Below are 18,904 nucleotides of genomic sequence, written 5' to 3'. Positions count from 1 at the left end.
TTGGACTACTATCACAGTCATGTAGATGCCCAAATCTGTGCTCTTTGAAAACTGTTTTGGAAATGCAGGCAGTTGCAGTATTGAGACATTTTTTTGAATGGATTAGAGAAATTTAATTTCACCCATGAAATTTAAATTCTCCCAACTTTCTCTCTCAGATTTCCCTGTGAATTATCTATCAATAAGTATCAAGCCAGAATTACTGGGCTTTGAACACATGAGTTCTAATTTACACCACTCATCCTACGCAACTCCCTTTCAAAATACTATGTGCTATTTTCCCATTTTAAGTCCTCTTCATAAATAAGATATTCACATTTTATGAATCAAAGCTCATGATAAAGGGTGGTTCACAGCACCTATATGTCAGTCTTGGTGCCCTGTGTTAAGGGTTCTGGAACAGTGAGGTGGGACAATTACTCATATGGTCACTGAGTGAGTTAGAAGTTAAATCCAACATAAAATTTCCTTTTATGATCCTCAGACTAAACTTTCCTGCTCCTAAGGCTGCCCTGCATTTCCAATATCTATTTTTGTAATATTCAAGGGACAGACTTAACAACTTCATTTTTAATGAACAGCCAATGTGGTCAGTAGGTATTGTACAAAAATATTTGTCAAGGTCCATGCTAAAGATACAAAAAGCTCACTGATTTGTGCGTTGGATTTGTTGGATTCTTTTTACTGCTATATCCCTAAAGACATTGAGCAGGGCTCCCTGGAGCCTTTTTTAAAGTATTTTTTGTGGATAAATGCATATCATGTAAGTGCTGATAAACGAGGCCAGGTATATTTTAATAACCTTCAACGTGGAAGGTATTTGTGTACCACTCTTACACACAGTCAGTCACTGTGTATCTTGGCAAAGTAAGATCCGTTTCTGAGGAAAGAGAACTATTTCCATCCTTAATAAGTCATTCCAAGTTTCCTGTGATGTTATAAATAATCGGGCAAGCAGCCGGTTTTATTCTCCCTAATTTGATATGGCAGACTTGGAGAGCAGAAAAGTTCAGCCTCAACATAAGCTCTAGAGTTGGACTTTGACCAAAATTTCCCCCTTCCCTCCCATAATGAGATAAAGTTTATCATAAAACATGCTTACCAAGGCAGCTAAGACAGGGCTCAGGCTTCACATCTATTTCCTAGGAGCCCCTAGTCAGTCCTGCGTGCTGCATGCATGAGGTCACAGCCTGCTGGGCTTGCTTGGGGGAGCTGGCAGCTAGGCTGACAGTCTTAGCTAATACACTTGTCATTTGGGAAAATAAAAAAGTGCTTGCAAAACACAGCTTAAATTAGATTGTGAGTAACTGGAAAAGGAAATATAAAGTCACACTGTTTTATATGCGTGTCCGGAAGGCAGTGAGGTGATGCATTGAGTACCTGGGTTACTGGCACGGGTCAAGCACCCTCATGACAGATATCTTTTAAAAATTTTGAGAAGATACAACAATCGTCACAGAACTTTCAAGAGCTGTACAATACAGAGACATGAGAACACAGCAGAGTTTATTTTTATGTGTAAAAGAAGGTCAGCTGAAAGGACGTATTCCTTCATAATTATAAAAATGACAAGAGGAATTTATGATTATGTTAGAACCTAAGATTTTTTTTTAAATCTGCCTCTGCAAATGATGTTTGGCAATATTTTGGGAAAGTCATTCAAGTTGTTTCTAATTGTCATTCAATTGCAAAAGAAGTTAAATAAATAACTCTATCTACATCTCAGAAATTCAGGAAGATTAATTAGATAATGTTATTGAAATCGCTTATAGGCACTCAGTAATAATAATGCACGCCAAAGCACTTCATTGATGTTCATTACTTTCAAATATGAAGGAAAAGGATTTTTTAAATTTGTTTTTTTTTTTAAAGCTTCAGGTCATATTTACAGATCAACTTAATTTTCAAAATGCAATCCAGATGTATTGTCATGGATTTTAAAATAAAATTATAGCTTTAAGGTAAAACATGCTAATAGGAAAATTAACTTGTTCTGATGAGTCATAACATAAAGTAATTTCCCTTTCAAAACAAAGCTAAAACCTTACTTTGGTCCCTTAACCCAGATGGTATTCCTCCAGAATAGGTAACTTGGATTCAATTTGGATATTTTTTGCTTCCTAAGACACTCTGCATTCTTAAAAAAAAAATACTATGTGGGAATTAAGGATATTTTTCTAAAGAGATCTACTCCCAACTGTAAATCCTCTATTAGAAAATTAAGAAACTGTTAGCTGAGTTACACTTCCCTATCGTTTATATGACTTCTTAAGAAAGAGTATCCAAGTATCTAATCTGCTCTCTCTTTCCTCTCTCTGTCTTTCTATTCCGCAAAATCAAAAGAAGTCTATCAAAGACTGAAAAGGTCTTCCTGGATAGTGATGTAATTTTCTCAAGTAGAATGAACACTGGAAAGACACAGAGAGTCTGAACAATTTGTTTGGATAGCAAGGCAACCCTGTTGCCCTGCTGCCAACTGGAGCAGAACACTTTCTGCTTCTGCAGCAGGTCTGAGCAACACAACCTGGCTGCATTCTGGAATGTGTAGACCTGAATCTGATTTCAACAAAGGTTGCTTCACACCACTCAGGTGGGTGGAAATGAGTCTTAAATTGAGTATAAATCATATTTATGCCTACTACAAGGCTTCTTTATATGGCTAAGTCAGTGGAAAGTTGCTTTGGTGTAAATGCACTTTAGGCCCTCTTACTTTTAATTTGGCATAAAAAAAGGAAAGAAAAGAGAAAGAAAACCCTTTCAATGTCCCAAGTTAAGGTTGGATAACAGCCATACTGTAACATAAGCTAAGATTCAAAGGTGTCTCAGGAAACAGGTCTCCAGCTACCATTCACTTTTCAAGGGGGTGAGTGACTCACTTCCTGAGACCTGTTTGAAACCCTATCCAGAATGATTATTCTGTCTGCATACAACTAGATTGTTTTCTAATAACTGACTAGTCTGACAGACCCACTACCACAAAGAGTCTACATTGGGTAAAGCAATAGAGCTCTTTGTTATCAGCATTGGAAGACTTTACCTAGGAGTACATGCGTTTGTTGTATCTGACAACAGTATTGGTTTTGCGTGTGGCATTACTGTAGTGCCACCTCAGAGGAGCTAATCAGAATAAGGTTTGGCCTATGCTCAAATACTTAAATGGCAGGTTCCCAAACAAAACACCAGGTGTTAGTCATCCTGCAGGTCTCACTACTCCCTTTGAGTCAACAGTGAACCATTGCCCCAAAATTTCAAAACCAGCCTGCAGCAGAATTACTTTGTGACCAACTGTTGACTGTAAGGTCAAGGATTTTTGTTCCAAAGTTGCCACTGTTATTTTCCTGAAATGCCAGGAGTGCTCACAAAAGTTGGATCCCATTCTATTAAATTCTATTCTATCCCATGACCATGTTTCCATTCTGAGTAAGTAGACTAAGGTGTCAGAAGAGAGCTCAAAAAGAAAATCACAACAAAGACATAGTGTTGCTAGTTGCTAATTAAGAATCAAGTACAACATCAGCTAAAATAACTGCAGAAAGCCATTTTATTTCCCTCTACAGTCAGTGGACAGAGACAGGTACTTGGAGAAGACGATTCATCTCCTCCCTGATATTATAGAAACAGAACAGGTTACTCATCCCTGAAAGTGAAATTTTTCTGTCCTTTGAAAAAAAGAGACGTTTTTAACAATGAATTTATGTAAACTCCAGTCTCTGGCCTTAGAGCTTTTAAGGGTACTATCATCAAATATTTGCATAATCTTAACATTGAGAAAATTATTTAGCAGCTGATATTATGGTCTACACCTTTACGAATATTATTAATTCATCTCCCAGTCAACACATTGTGAAATTCATATATAGAGAGATGCAGGCACATACACACACATGCATATGTGTTGTATATTCAAACAATAACTGAAACTGTCACCTCTTTTCAGAGAGCCAAACATGCTCTCTGGAAAGCAGAAAGCCAAAAGCACAAGGTGATTAATGATGATGGATTTTATTGATTTTATTAGAAAACAAGTCCTCAAAGAACTGTTCTTTCTTCTATGGATGCAAAAATCCCAGGACAATGAGCATCTAAGTATTTTCCAACTTATGATGTGAGAAGCAAGGTCACTAAATGTTCTGTATTTCTTACCCTTCAGTAAGTGATAGTAGAAAATGTCTCTAGACTCAGCCATCTTAGTCCCTTGCCAGACTTTTGAAATACAAAATGTCAAATTCTTATTATGGACAGGTTGATATGGAAGACCTAAACCGCAATTCACCCACCTGATTTTAATCCTTGTTTTGAAACCAGCCTGTGATACTACCAAATTACAGACATTTTCCACACTTCCTGTATACTGTTAACTATCTATATCTTTATTAAGTTATCATGGCATTGATTTGGATTTAGTACAGCCTTTGCAGTTACAAATTTCTAATATGTAAGAGATTTAGATATCTAATATAGATATCCATGAAAAAAACTTTGGACTGTAAGATGCAAATCTTCTTACTTACCTGTAACCACTAAGCTTTAAGCTTCAATTATAAGCTGCCTGAAATGGGTCTCTATACTGGAAAAGAGAGACAGGCTCCTGAAAAGAAGGTGATTAATTAGTCAGGACCTTAAGAAAGAGAAGAAAGAATCTGGATGTGTCTAAATTTATTCAGTGACTATAAATGGAGTCTTAGTAAATAGCTTACACCTTTAGATGGCTAAATTTAGGAACGATTACTCTCTCTCCTACTGACTGGTCATAACTCCTCAGTAAATATCAGTCAAGTCAAGAGTAAAGATTTTGCACCTTAAAATGGAACACAAGACAAGAGCTTACAGTAGAAGTTGATTTTGCATATATAGAATCATATAATTATAGAATTATTACTGAATTATTGAATTATTGAATTATTACAGAATTATAGAATTATAGTTTAGTTGAAATGTTGCTCAGAGTTTTGTCCAAATTCACCTTAAATGGTTCTGGGGATGGAACATTTGCCACCTTTCTGGGCTCTCTCTCTCCCCTCCCATATTGCATACTTTGCAAATTGCATATATTGCAAGATTCAGGAGTGTGCACCAAGAGTGTGCACCATTCCAGTCATACTTAAAGGTATAACAGAAGGTTACTTTGACCTCTATTTTCTTCTGTTTTAATGCTTTTCAAATTAAACAAATATTTTAGGGCAAGCTGTTGTTTTCTGGATGTTCCAAATCTAAAGTATTTTAATATGCCCAAATGTCTTCTTTGTAGTGACTCCAGAAAATATATTGAGCAAAATTAAGATTCAAATACATAGTCTTGACTTAAATGTCAAATCAGTGCTTCAGACAGCAATGAGTGATTGGAATTTTATTGGTTTTGTTAGCAGTATATTTCTATACAGAAAGAAATGTCCCAATACGAAACTATTACTTTGGGGTTAACTGATCATCTGGCTCTTTATTTTGTTAAAATGTAAATTACTGGCTTCTCCGAGCTAGAATCTTGATTCTATTATTGTGGCTGTAAACTACCACAGCATTGATAATACAAAGGGAATCTAACTAGTTATTCCTACTCTTCACTGCCTTGCCAGTAATATGTGGTACCAAATTTGGCAACTAGAAACAGCACTCTATCTGAAACAGAGACTAGGATGTATCTCAGTGGTTTTAAATCTGCCAGATGAGTAGTCTGAACTCCTGAACTCCCCTGTTTTGTACTCAGAGATACAAATAAAATCCATAAATGAACTCATGGATGAATTGCACCACTGCTGTGATAAGCCCAACTCTGTGGGATTCTCTGCTGTTCTTGTAATATTCATTCTTTAAAGCCATCACACCATTAAAACAAACAAATAAACAAACAAACAAAACCAGCTAAAAGCCAAGCAAAAAAATAAACAGAAATGTCTATCCGTAGGAGTGGACTTAATTACAATACTTGGAGCAGGAACCATACCCAGTTTTTTAAAGTTACATGCTTTGGTCTGTGATTTGAGACCAAGTTCCACGTCTGTTAAGAACACAAACCAGAAGACACTTTTAAAAGTCCCCAGACACAATGTAGACAGCACAGCACTGCTAACCAACAGCCAGGCACGTGGCTCCAGCCGGCAGGTCTAATGAACGAGATTAGTGCCTGTTTTATGAATTAAAATTTGAAGTAAAAAAATAGTGTTTCATTTTCTCAGCAACCTCAGCCTAATTATTAACAGCAGGTTCAGTTGGCAAATTTCAGTATTTTTCCTCCTTTCATTTGTAAATGAAAGACCTTAGCCTCTTATTTATTTTCCTTTTCCTCTAATGCTCCTGTAGTTCTGTGCCAGCTGTTTCTACTGCTTTCTTTTTTCTCCTCTTTTATAAGGTTTCATTTTCCAGTAAAAGAAATATATAATGTATGAATTTCTCTAAAAGCTCACACTTTCACATTTGTTTATCCCCATTGTTAGCAATCCAAAGCAGCCACATGTTCACAGCATGTTCTGTCTGGCAGGAATACCCGTTGCTTAATTTCCTACTACCACCCTCACAATCCTGGCAGGCTCTGGTCAGTTCTGCATTTGTTTTCCCTAATTGCCTGATGGCATTTTCAGAAATCCTTTTCATTGACAAATCAGTGATCACAGGAGACTTCTGCAGCCACAAGAAAGACTGATAGTCAGTAGGCTGAAGGAGGTCAAAGAGTGTTGTGTAAGACTGTAATCAGCTAAAAGATATCTTATTGCTATTAACTGTTATTTAAACATAATATTAATCTATTTTCTCCATCAGTTCTCAAAGACAGTGTTGCTCTTCAAAGTGAGATTTGCAGCTCAAAGGACACTGAACTGTCAGTAGTGTCAGGGATCACTGATTTAATAAGTCCACACACTCATTATTTGGAAGTTATGATTGCTAAGAGATGTAAAATAGAACACCTTTCATAATTCAATAATTCCAATAATGCAATAAAGCATTACATACTAGAAACTTACTGCAGAAAACGTCTCCAGGGAAAAACGTCTCCAGACCCGTTCATCTTGAAGAAGGCCTTTAACATCCTCTCATCCTGCTGTTCACCCAGATGCTCCAAGTCCCTAAAGTATGTCCCCAAGTGCCATATCTACATGTCCATCCAATACCTCCAGGGATGGTGACTCCACTTCCCTGAGATGCCTATTCCAGTGCATGATCCCCCTTTTTTGAAGCAACTTTTCCTAATATCGGATTTAAACCTTGCCTTCTGCCACTTGAGATAATTTCTCTTGTCCCATCACTTGTTACTCGAGGGACACAATAGAAAAGAGAATTGAACCCATCACTTCCAGTGTGGGTTTGTTAACTGATTTTATCCTGTCTTGAACAAATCTATCTCCACTTGTATAAATGTACTACTTTAAGAATGCCAAAAGCAAATTAATTGATATTCCAAGATTTACCATAATGTTTTTCCTATTGTTCACTTGCCAGTGGACACCTAAACTTTGCATAAACTTTTTCCTTTTCTTCCTTGTAGCCCTTGCCCTTTGTACTTAGATGAACAAATTAGAATCAAATCTGAACTGATTCTTCAGAAGAGCAAGAATGATTCTTTCCGTCAGCTTTGGTATTTTGTATTATTTCTTTTTTTTTCTTGGAATAGGTAAAATAGTATATTTTGCAAACTGTAGAGCAGACAGTTAATTTCAAAATAAATGTGTTGCTTATAAAAGGTTTCTCAATTTAACACATTTTTCCAAAATTATTTTTGTTTCACTACAAAATGAATAAAACTCACACTAAATTATTGTACATGGGTACAGGCAAACAGTGATTTAGAAGCATGGTGAGATTAAACATATGGAAAATGATTCTATCTACTTCTACTACAAGTTGCTATTTTTTGTTCATATCTAAAATCTTAATTTCTTGACTTCAATCTTTATCATGACATTATTATGGCAGTATTTTTCTCTCTGGTCTAACCTACACAATGTGATTCTCAGCCTTCACCAGCTTACACCATTCCCTCCCACATCCTAATTTTATGTCAGCTTCTGCAAACTTTGTGACAACTACCCAAAATAGCTACACAATATTGTAGAGTAAAAAATAGAGAGACATTAGAATGCATTATATGTTTAAATTAATTCAAATTTTTCCCTTCACAAATATTGACACAGTCATGCACAAACTGAGTCTGGGCTTAAGCTTTAACAGTGAGCAAATGCAGCCTAATACTGACTAGTTTTTAGAGACAGTCATGTTTTTCAAAGTCTAGCTTGAGCTCCAGCCCTTTCACTACAATCCCTATGTTGTTAATAAAATCATGTGTGGTGTCTGTGTTGCTTTATGGTGTGCTCACCTGTCCTTATGATGTGTCCATCAAATGTGACACAAACAGAAAAGTCTATTAATTTTACATGTCATACTGAGGAACATGGAGGACTTCTCTGAGTATCATGGTTCATACTTAGTAATTTTTCAGCCATTGGTTATTTGAATTATATTAGAAAATGATATAAACTTTTGGTTTCAGTCAGAACTCAAGATACAAATCTTCTTAAATACTAGCTATGGAGTTCCTTGCTCAGACTCACATGCCATACAAAAATCGGTTATTAAAGTGAATAAGAAAAATGAAAAGAAAACAAAAAAGTCAAAACCATGATGAAAGGAGATTTTTGGATGAAAATAGATTACATATTGAGCCATTACTGCGTACTCTTTAGGTCCAATTCCCAATACTCTTTTCTGTGAATTTAAATTTATTTGGGATTTTAATATTTTATAGATATGGTTTGCGACTAGGTGGGATTAGGGGTGTTGTTTAAAACCACTTGGGTTTTTTTTTTTTTTAATGGAAACTTCATATTTTCTTAATTCTGCTAAGATGTCAAGAGACTCTGAGGTCTGGACACCTATAAATTAGAATTTGTTGAGATGATTATGATGACTAAAAATATTGTGTTAAGCCTCAGGTCATGGCTGTAATATAATGTTTGAGTAGAAAAGAAATCAATCTTTTATACTGCCATTATATGCAATGTAACAGGTATGAACAAACCTTTTCATGTACAGGAAGAAAAATAATATTTTGCCCTTAAACAAATTTTCCAGTCTGGTTACCTCAAAGCATATCATTATCATGAAATAAATAATCTAGAAAAGATCTTCAAGTCTTGATCCGCATCTTGATCTAGAGTCAATTTTTTTTTTAATCCTCCAAAATGAATTGTGAGTAGTATTTAAAAAGTAAGGTTTTATGATATTTATTTAATATTTTATTTGCCTCTTACTTTCTCTGCTGTTTTATAGTAAACAAATGTCCCTTTTTTCCACCTGGAAGAAAATCAACAGGAAACACTGCAAATTAAAGAAAACTATAAAGAATATAATTGCAAATAACAACAAGAAAGTGCTTTGTGAAAGGAGTGTTTTGTCAATGAATAAAAAAAATGAGTTTTCTCATTAAGTTTACCTAACATATGTAATTGTTATGATTGGTAACACATGGTATTCACAAATCAATTCAGTCTTGAAAATGTGTTTTTACAGTGGGTGGTTATTTTTATGCATGTGTAAAGGATTTTCTTCTTAACTGTATTCAAAACTCTGTTGATAACACAGCTGGGCTTTCCCCATTGTTCTCAGGAACCATAACCCCAGCTCATACAATATTGTATTGCTCCAGTGACTTTACCAGAGCCGTGCCAAATTACTCCAGCTGGGTGTTGGGACCCTCTTAGTGAAAGGAAATCATTGTCATTACAAATATGTAGGCTCAGCACTGAGGAAGATTTCATAACCCCTTTGTTTTTTAGATTAAGAGCTACAGACATTGTTACAAAGACTTACAAAGAATACCTAGGAAAGGTATTCTGTAATTTGTCTGATAATTTAACATGTAGCAATTGTTCTAGAATGACTAGTGGTGCATAGTTTATTATTAAGAAATAAGAAGGCTCTATTGATTTAACTCAGTACTTTCACAGGACAGATGCCAAAAACTTTGTCCATATTCAACATTCTTGAATCACTGCAATTCATATCTGAATTTACTCAAGACAAATGGAGTTTTCTATTGTTGGAGTAGGAATACAAATTTAGCACTGGAGGAAAAAGCTGCATATTTGAAAATTGAAATGGTAATCATTTAGTCCCAAATATCTAGGTCAAGTTATATTCATTTTTGCTTGCCATGCACACTTGGAAGCACAGAATGAACAGGCACACAAATTTTTTTCAATCTCTGTGTCAGGGACCAGTGATTTTACTGCTGGAATCTTATATATAAAGAAGAAAAAAAAACCCCAACACATTTTTATAACATAAAATAAGTAAATAAAAGTCACACATTTATTTGTAAAAACCCTCATGATTATATATAGGATACATCTGAATACTCCTAGCAGTCTTGGCCACCTGTATTTAGGCAGAAGAATGAGTCGTGGGGTTGCAAAAACGTTGCAGCAAGCTGAGCTGGAGTGAGCTACTCCTGTGAAATTTGTCTCAGACAAAATTTTATTCCATAAAATGTATGAATATGCTTCCTGTACTTTAACTGGAAGTTAGGCTTTCTTCTGCTTATTGCAGAATTGGAGTATATACTAAGAAAATCCAACTCCCTAACTTTTTAAAGCAGGATGTACTCTTACTATTTCTTCTTTTCAATCTGCAATCTCTAACACTCTGTTTTCCTCTTCACCAGTTTATTTCAGGTGTCTTGACTTTTAGCCTTTTATTCCTCTCAACTTCTTTATAAGAAAAACTAAGTTCCTGTTCATACCCAATTTCCACTAATGTCTGTCTTTGTTCATCCTGTTAACATCGATATTGCTGGCAGCAGTCAGGCTGAGATGCATCTTGTAAAAGTGAGCATACTCCCATCAGCTCAGAAAATATAACCATGAAAAAAACTCCATTTAATTAAAGTACCAATAAAAATAAATGGACATTTTAAAGCTAAACTGTGAAAGTGTAGAGCCTTTACCTTTTTCTCTTCCACTTTTTTGAACTGGGGATTGCTGAGGTTAAAAGAAAGGAAGTTTGCCAAAAATATTTTAATAGTATATAAAACTATATAAAATGACTGGTAACTAATCAAGAGCCATTGTCTAAACCCGTCAGCATATCCTTCAGCCTACACGTATCCTTTTGTGCAGAAAATACTTCAGGAACTTGGGGAACTCTACCTGTCAAGCTAACCTGACACAATTTTAGTTGCAACAGGCTTTCCTCTCAGAAAAATAATTGTAGGATCATTAATCCTAAATCATAGGATGATTCTGGTCTGAAAAGACTTCAGCAGACCTCAAGTCCAACTGTGACTCAGAGCAGGGTCAGCTTTAAGGATAGAGCAAGTTGCCAAGGCCTTGTCCAGTCAGGTCTTGAAAACTTCTGAAGAAAGAGATCAGTCAGCCTCTCTGGGTAACCTGATGCACAAAACCACAGAAAATCACACAAAGTGTACATATGGCCAGCTGTAAGACCAGCACAAGCATACACCAGACATCCCCATTACAGGCTTGTGTAATTTTCACAATTACACAAGTTCTCTCAAATGTTCCATGAGACATTTTTAAATTTACAAGAGAGCCATGGTCGTCTTCTCTCATTTTACCAGTTATAAAGAGTCATTTGAACCTCCTCAAGCCTTTCAGTAGTTTCATCAGTAGTTTGAGAGCTCTGGACCTTTCTGGTTTTGTTGTAATTTTCTGTTCCTAGAAGATGTGTCTGGATGTTTTAATGTATTACCTCCCCAGTCTCTAGTCCCAAATCAAACGCCCTTAAATTCCCCATATCCTTACATTTACATCCAGGCACAAGCTTTCCTGTTTCAGGTTATGCTGTGTTGCACCTTCCTGACTCACATCATTGTATGTCTCCACTTTCTTGATATATATTTCTCATAGACACTGGGATCTGCTTTTGGGTCCTGCCAAAGACAGTTGCTCCTCCAGGCTGTAAAATCTGGCAATTAAGTTTATAGTGTATTAGCTTTCTAAAAATACAGTGATTGGGAAATCAATGACAAATTATATTTCATTATGTTGAGAATATCTATTGTTAACCGATTAAAGCTTTTACTGCAAGGTAAGGAGGAAAGAAGTATATAACAGACAGTAAAGAAACCTAGCAATCACTAAATTTTAAAAATTGTTAAATAACTATACAGAAGAAAATGTGATTTAGATATTCTCAAACAGTAATTCTGATTCTCAGATGGACAAAACTCTCTGTGTCTTCATGAGAAACTTGAAAATATAACGCTTAGAATATTTTGTTTTGATGAAAAAATCAAATAGGAAACATGTTTAAAAGTACTATGTGTGCTGGCATGGAAACCAGAGTGATTAATCACAAAAAAGTGAGGATGAGACAGCACAAGTGTCAGCTTCTCCCAAAATATACCATCAGAATATAAGGCAAAAATTATACCAAAAATTATTAAAAAAAATACTGAATATGCAATAAAAATGCCCCCAGAAAGGTTAGTATATATAAAGAAATGGAGATATAGTATCTTTGAGCAATTCTACCTCTTGGGATCACCATAATAGTCATACTGACTCATTTAATCTGGATTGATATTTTGGGGAAATTAACCAAGCGATCCTTTAAAAAAATCTTTTTCTCTAACTAATAATTTGGGCTGTATGAGAGACAAACCATAAGGAAATGTCCATGGAGTATTGCTACTAACTCTCTGTGAGATAAAAGGCTTTGTGAGTGAGTATTTATTTAGGGTTCCTCTTGGCTTTCTATTGATGTTGGATAATCCCTTGGTTATCTAAAAGCAATTCCAGGAATTTGGGGTTTAAGGAATTTGACAGGAATGTTGAAGGACAAATTCCCCTCTTCCCAAGCAGCTGACAGATAATATAAAAGCCAAAGAGTGTCTGAGTTAAAGAGAACAGGGACTCCTGTCTATACCCCAGAGATAAGGATGTGGCTGGGCTCTGCAGAGAAGCTGTGTGTGTGTAACACAGCACTGTGCCGGGAGGATTCTCCCAGTGCACCTGCCTTTCCACCACGAGTGTCATCCCCCACAATCTCCTAGTGAATGCCAGGCTGGTATAATGCTGGGCTCAATTGATTAGTTGTCTAAAATCATTCCTACAGCTTCATGTTCTATCTGTATAGGCTGAAGAGCTCATCTCCTGCTTTCTTTTGGCCTCCTCAGCCTCATTCCTATTCCTTCCCTTTTGGTGAGTCCAATTTGATAGTGATACCTTCATGTATTGCAAGTTTAATCAGATTCAAAATCCAAGTGTTTCAAGTGAGGAAGTGCAATAAATGGTGGAATCAGGGGGAATGATGTCATTACTATGGCAGTGTTGGATGAGAATTCCATACTGAAAGATTTACTCAGCTCTGCCTGAATTCAACAAGAATATTTAATTGAATTTTGTGATTGTTTACCCGAATTTTTCCTAATACCAGTTTTTTGGGGGTTTGGTGTTCTGTTTTGTTGTTTGGTTTTTTTTGGTTTGGTTACTTTTTTTTTTTTTTTTTTTTTTAGTCTAAATAGCCAGTGACTGCACATTTAATCTAGAGGTTTTTTACAGATATATGGCCTGTAATATTTTCTTTTTCCTAGTAAAGATTAATATGAATGCCTATTCATTAATTTTTATAGAAATCATGTGAAATTGCATCTGAATATTCAGATATTTAGATGAAATTCAGGGTTTTTAGTCACATGTCTCCTATGATCAAGCAGCAGACTCTACAGGAAACAGGAGGGGAAAGAATAACCAAAAACAAAAAATGCAGGTGTCTTAAAGAGAATTGCTATAATTGTCTTCATTACTTTTAGTGTCTTGATGTGTAATCAGCACTAAATTACTTTGTTTCTTAGATTCTCTATCTGTAAAACTGAGAAGTCTCCTAAAATAACTGTCTGTGTGTAAAGATTTATTGGTTTCTTAATAAAAAACTCTTTGAAGCATTTACACTCCATAGATACTGTGCATTACTTTTTTGAGACTTCTTTTTTCTTTTTCTTATGGTTTAGGTTGGGTTTTGCTGGTTTTAGTTTTGCAAAGAACATGCTTGCCTTTGCAGCTCTGTGCCAGGATTATCTGTGTCGTGTAGAAACTGCATATGCTTTCCTTTTGACATTCTGTATCAGCACAGCAAATTGTTTCATTAAGTGCCACTTGTTCAGTAAGTGCAACAAAATTAAAGCTGAAGAAGATGAATCATATATGAGGGCAGGGATCAAGGAGCTGTTTATTTTACAAATGTCTCTAATAGGCATATTTCTTCTTTAAATCAAGGAAATATTTGACTCATATCAATGGAAGCATCAGTATCATAAAAGGGCATCTGTAGTTTTCAAGGCTTTGTGTGTATAATTAATTCTCAAAGAAATTTCACCACTTCTTCATGCATTGCTTCTGCATTAAAATATTTATTAAGTAGCAGTGATTTGTAACTCTAATTGTCAAGGGTATGATTCAAAATTGTGAATTATTTTAAAGGCAAAAAGATAGAAAGAAGGGTCAAGGAACTGCTTATCTGCAGGTCAAGAAAACTTGTTAGGACTGTTTTAAATTATCCAGCAAGGCTTATAATTTAAGCAAAAGTCTGCAAGTTAAAGTTGAAAAGGTATTAAATAAACCACTAAGTGCTATCTCTTTTATATATTTGAATTAGCAGAATATTTAGTATGATCATCATTCTGTGAATTCATAGGTACACTATACAGGAAATCTGTAAGAGTGCATTCATAATGACTAAATGGCCACATTTGTGTATTTATAGATCATGTCTGTCTTGGTTGATGTAGTAAAGTGAGTCAAGGTAATGACTGCTGAGTCATAATCATCTGCTTTGGAAGTCATTCTGGCTACTTCAGCATACCTTATAATCTATACATATGTTAGAAGTTAAATTTGCATGAGATAAATATTATGGCTCAAGAAGGTGGAAGAAAGATATTTTTCTTTCAATTTTACACCTAGTTTAGGCTTGCAGCATCAGTGGACACTTGTCTTTCAAGTTATCAATTTCTTTGGCTAATCTTACCCTAAGTTCTTTCTACGTTAGTGCAGGTAGGAATTAATTTGTGAATATATAGAATGGTCAGAATTCCTTGAAAGTTTTAGGGAATGTTTATTATTTTGCTCTTTATTTTGTAAAAGAGTACAATAGACACTTCTTTAATACTGTTCACTGTGTTTGGAATCACAGAAAGCTCCCATAAATGTTACCCTCATAGCAAGGTTCTTCCTCTGGATGCATTTTGTCTAGGCGTTTGGAGTGATGACTCTACTGTAGAGCAAGTGTTTTTTGTAAAAACCTCACTGAGCTGATTGGTCACTGGATTGTCCATTGTGGTAGATATCCTTGGAGTTCATCAGGGAATGATTTTGATAGTAAGGAACATCTTGCTATATTTGTCATCCAAGCATTTTTTCAAAGCAGGAACAACAGGGAAGTAGATTTGCCTTTAGAGGTCGGTCATGGTCCATAGGCACTTTAACACGCCTTCCAAAGGAAACCATGGTACAGGAATGCACACTCAGGTCTCAAATGCACAGATGAGTTGTGGGTGTACAGGCATTAAGAGGGTAGGGATGGGACATTGTTAAATTCAGTGGCTTGTGGCATAAATTAATGTTTTATGCTGTTACTGAGCCACAATTCCACATTATTCACAAGAATATGATTTAAAGTAAAATGCACTGACTGCTTCTCAATTGAAATTTGCTCGGCATTATCAAACATAAAGGAGAGCTTCTCACTAACTTGAGAGAATTTATTGCACAAAACTTAAAAAGCATTTCTAATTTATAACAATACAAATAAATGAGAAAAAAAAAAAAAGTGAGGAGAAGACTGGGTGAGAGTATCTAGGAGGATGTTTAGTGCAGCCAGTTCTAAGACATAACATTTCTTTCATTCCACTACCTCTGTACTACTAGGAGTTTAATATCTGTGGGCAGCTCCAATGAACAAAAACAGTTGCAATCAGCCACAATGGTAACTGTGATTAATAAAATAAAAATGCCAGAAAAACTGAGCTGAGTATAAGCTCAGTAATAATGAGCTGAGTAACAATAAGCTCAGTAATAATGAATATTGATAATTCTGCCGATAATGGTTTGGTAATAACAATGCCCACCTGTAAACTTAAAACCAGGAAAAAGGTCTTTGGAGTATATCTCTACCGAAGACTTACTGGCTTAAAGCAGGGTAAAAAAATATCTAAGGCAATAAAGTTTCTTTTAAGGAAATAAAATTTCTTTCCTAATTCTTTATCCTCCCCTTCTAACCCAGGATGAAACCATATTTAAGCACTGTTTTAGAAAGGCATAGTTTCAGAACATTGCCAACAGAAAAACTGTTGTTTTGGGGAAGGCAGAAAATGATGTCTGCAAAAGACCTTGATTCCAACCAGATGACAGTAATAAAAGAAATGTGAAATGGAAAGAATCCTGAGGCAGAGGCAAGAAGGTGTTACCAAGTTCAAAGTATTTTTAAAAGTATTTCACTACAGCTACATTTCAGAGGGCAATCAGACCATAACATGAAAGTCTGTGAGATCTGTAGAAGTGATTCATCACAGCTACTCTTCAGTTTACTGCATCTGAAAGCAAAGACCTTTGTTAAAGTAAAATAAAAAATAACATTTATAAAAAAGAGAGAAAGGAACAGTAATGAGGAAGATCCAGCACCTCAGGAAAACAGCCTGAACAGGAAGGCAAAAGGGAATCTGTTATACTACTCAGGCAGCTGAACAGGCGGCTGAACTCTGGCCCAGCGATGGTGAATGTCAGAAGTCTGCCACACACATTTCCTGTTTTGCATTGTTTCATGAATCCCAAACAGCTGCTGTGCCACTGAAGTCAGGAAAAGCCTCACCCAGCTCATTGTTTTGGACAAGATGACAAAAAATATTAATGACGCAAAATTAGAATTTTTCATGCCAGGGCCACCAGTCTGTCCCATGGACTTTGACATGGCCAGGAATTTATGCTGTTTTTTGCTTACTTCTTACGACTTTAACCTTTGAGATTCCAGATAAAATTTTGTATTTTATCTACCATGTTATACTATACCATTTATTGTAATTTATTTTAATGTAATAGAAAAAACAATATTAAGGACAGTATGAATTGATATAATCTAAAGAGCTATCACGAAAGAAACAGAAAAAAATTAAGGGTAATTTAATTTCTTGGACAGGAAGCTTTCAAAGAAAACTGAATATTCACCTCAAAAATCTAGTGTCAATAAAGAGTTTAAAATTATATTTATTTGTGTTTTTTTCCCCTCAATATGATGATGTCAGCATTTTATTATAGTTTAAGGATTACAATTTATAGACATTTTCCTGAAAAAACAACTTAGCTCTTAAGATTTGATCCACCTGTTTAATTAATACAAACATTCCCACTGATCTTTAAAGAAGTTGCATTAAATTACACATTATTTGAAAAAGCTGACTAAAGAGGTTAGTGGGATCTTTTACATATGCTTATTTTTGAGTAAATCTCTTTTGAGCAAAAACTCTTACATATGATCCCTTGTTTTTACAGAATAGCAGGATATTTGAGGTTGGAAGGCACTTGTGGAGATCATTCAGTCTTATCATCCTGCTTAATGGCAGTTTATCAAAGCAGATTTAAAAGACCAATTGCTTATCCCTAAATGCAAATTATTTCAGAAGAAAATGTTCTTTCAAGAGAGCATCTATAGATGGATTCTTTAAAAACTGATGGCAGCTAAAGATTTTAATTGTAAAGATACAACACCTATCTCTTTACTAACATGTAATTTTCTCAGGCATCCCCTAGGACAAAATCACTTTTAAAATTTATTTATTTTTATGAACATGTACAACCCCCTCTTCTCTAAGAAAAAAAAAATGTATAGTTATCAATTACAACTAATGAGCATGTTTCTCTGAGGCTGTGAGAAACAGAAAATATTAGAATGCTCTGTAAATAAGTACCAATTTGTAATGTCTTAGTGACAGATATTGCAAAAAGCTCGTCACACTGTATGAAACAATTTCTTGGCCAGAGAAAACGTCATCCAAAGTTTTTCTTTCCTTTATTCATCAACTTTGAGATTTCAGTCATTATGAGGTTTGCATTATTCTTGTCCATTTGGCAGACTGTCAGGAAGGAGTCAATACTATTAATAGCAAAAGCTACAATAAAAGTTCAAAAGCAAACAAATTTTTAATAGACTGAGTCTCCTTTGTTTATAATTGGTTCAAAACCTTTCAGAAGGAGAACTCACACTGTTGCAGTACTGGATATTAAATCTTTAAAGTCACTGTCGAAATCACCAAAGGAAAGAGAAAGAGAGGAAAAGGGGTGATGAAAATACTGAAAATAATGACCATCAGGTTATCAAAGTTATCAAAGTACCTAGTATCAGATTTTATAAACATGTACAGAAATTTAAAGGATTCCAGCATTTGTACACACTTACTGCTGCAAAACATTAGAATTTATCCTTTGTAGTCCTGCAGTATGAAAGGAAACCAATGGTCAGCAAAAGATGTTCAGAAAAAAAATTTAAAAGAATCAACTTTTTCTGATTTTTTGGCAGTTAAAAGAAGGAGCAAACTATGAGTAAAATATATCTGCAGCTCTTCTGGAGAATTTACTAAAATATTCCATAAGCAGTCAAATTTACATTCTGTGTGTCTTGGTATTAATAACATATCTTTACTCCTGTCAGAAACTTCCAGTCCAAACAGGAACCAAACAAACTAAAGACTTCATAACTACCTCTCTTTCAAGACTTTCAGCATTTCCTAATGGATCAGCTCCACAAAATATCTAAATTCTTTCCTGAATTAACTTTGATTTTTTTTTTTTTTTTTTTTTTTTTTTTTTTTTTTTTTTTTTTTTGCAAATTTGTCTTCTAAAGGACTTGGGTAAGTAAATCATCCTGAAAGAAATCAGAAGAATTACCAAGAAACTACAACCCTGTG

Source organism: Onychostruthus taczanowskii, unplaced genomic scaffold, assembly GCF_017590055.1.
Source record: "Onychostruthus taczanowskii isolate IOZ18803 unplaced genomic scaffold, ASM1759005v1 scaffold1, whole genome shotgun sequence".
Taxonomy (NCBI): domain Eukaryota; kingdom Metazoa; phylum Chordata; class Aves; order Passeriformes; family Passeridae; genus Onychostruthus; species Onychostruthus taczanowskii.
The sequence above is the reverse complement of the archived record's forward strand: the minus strand, read 5'-3'. Positions refer to the sequence as shown.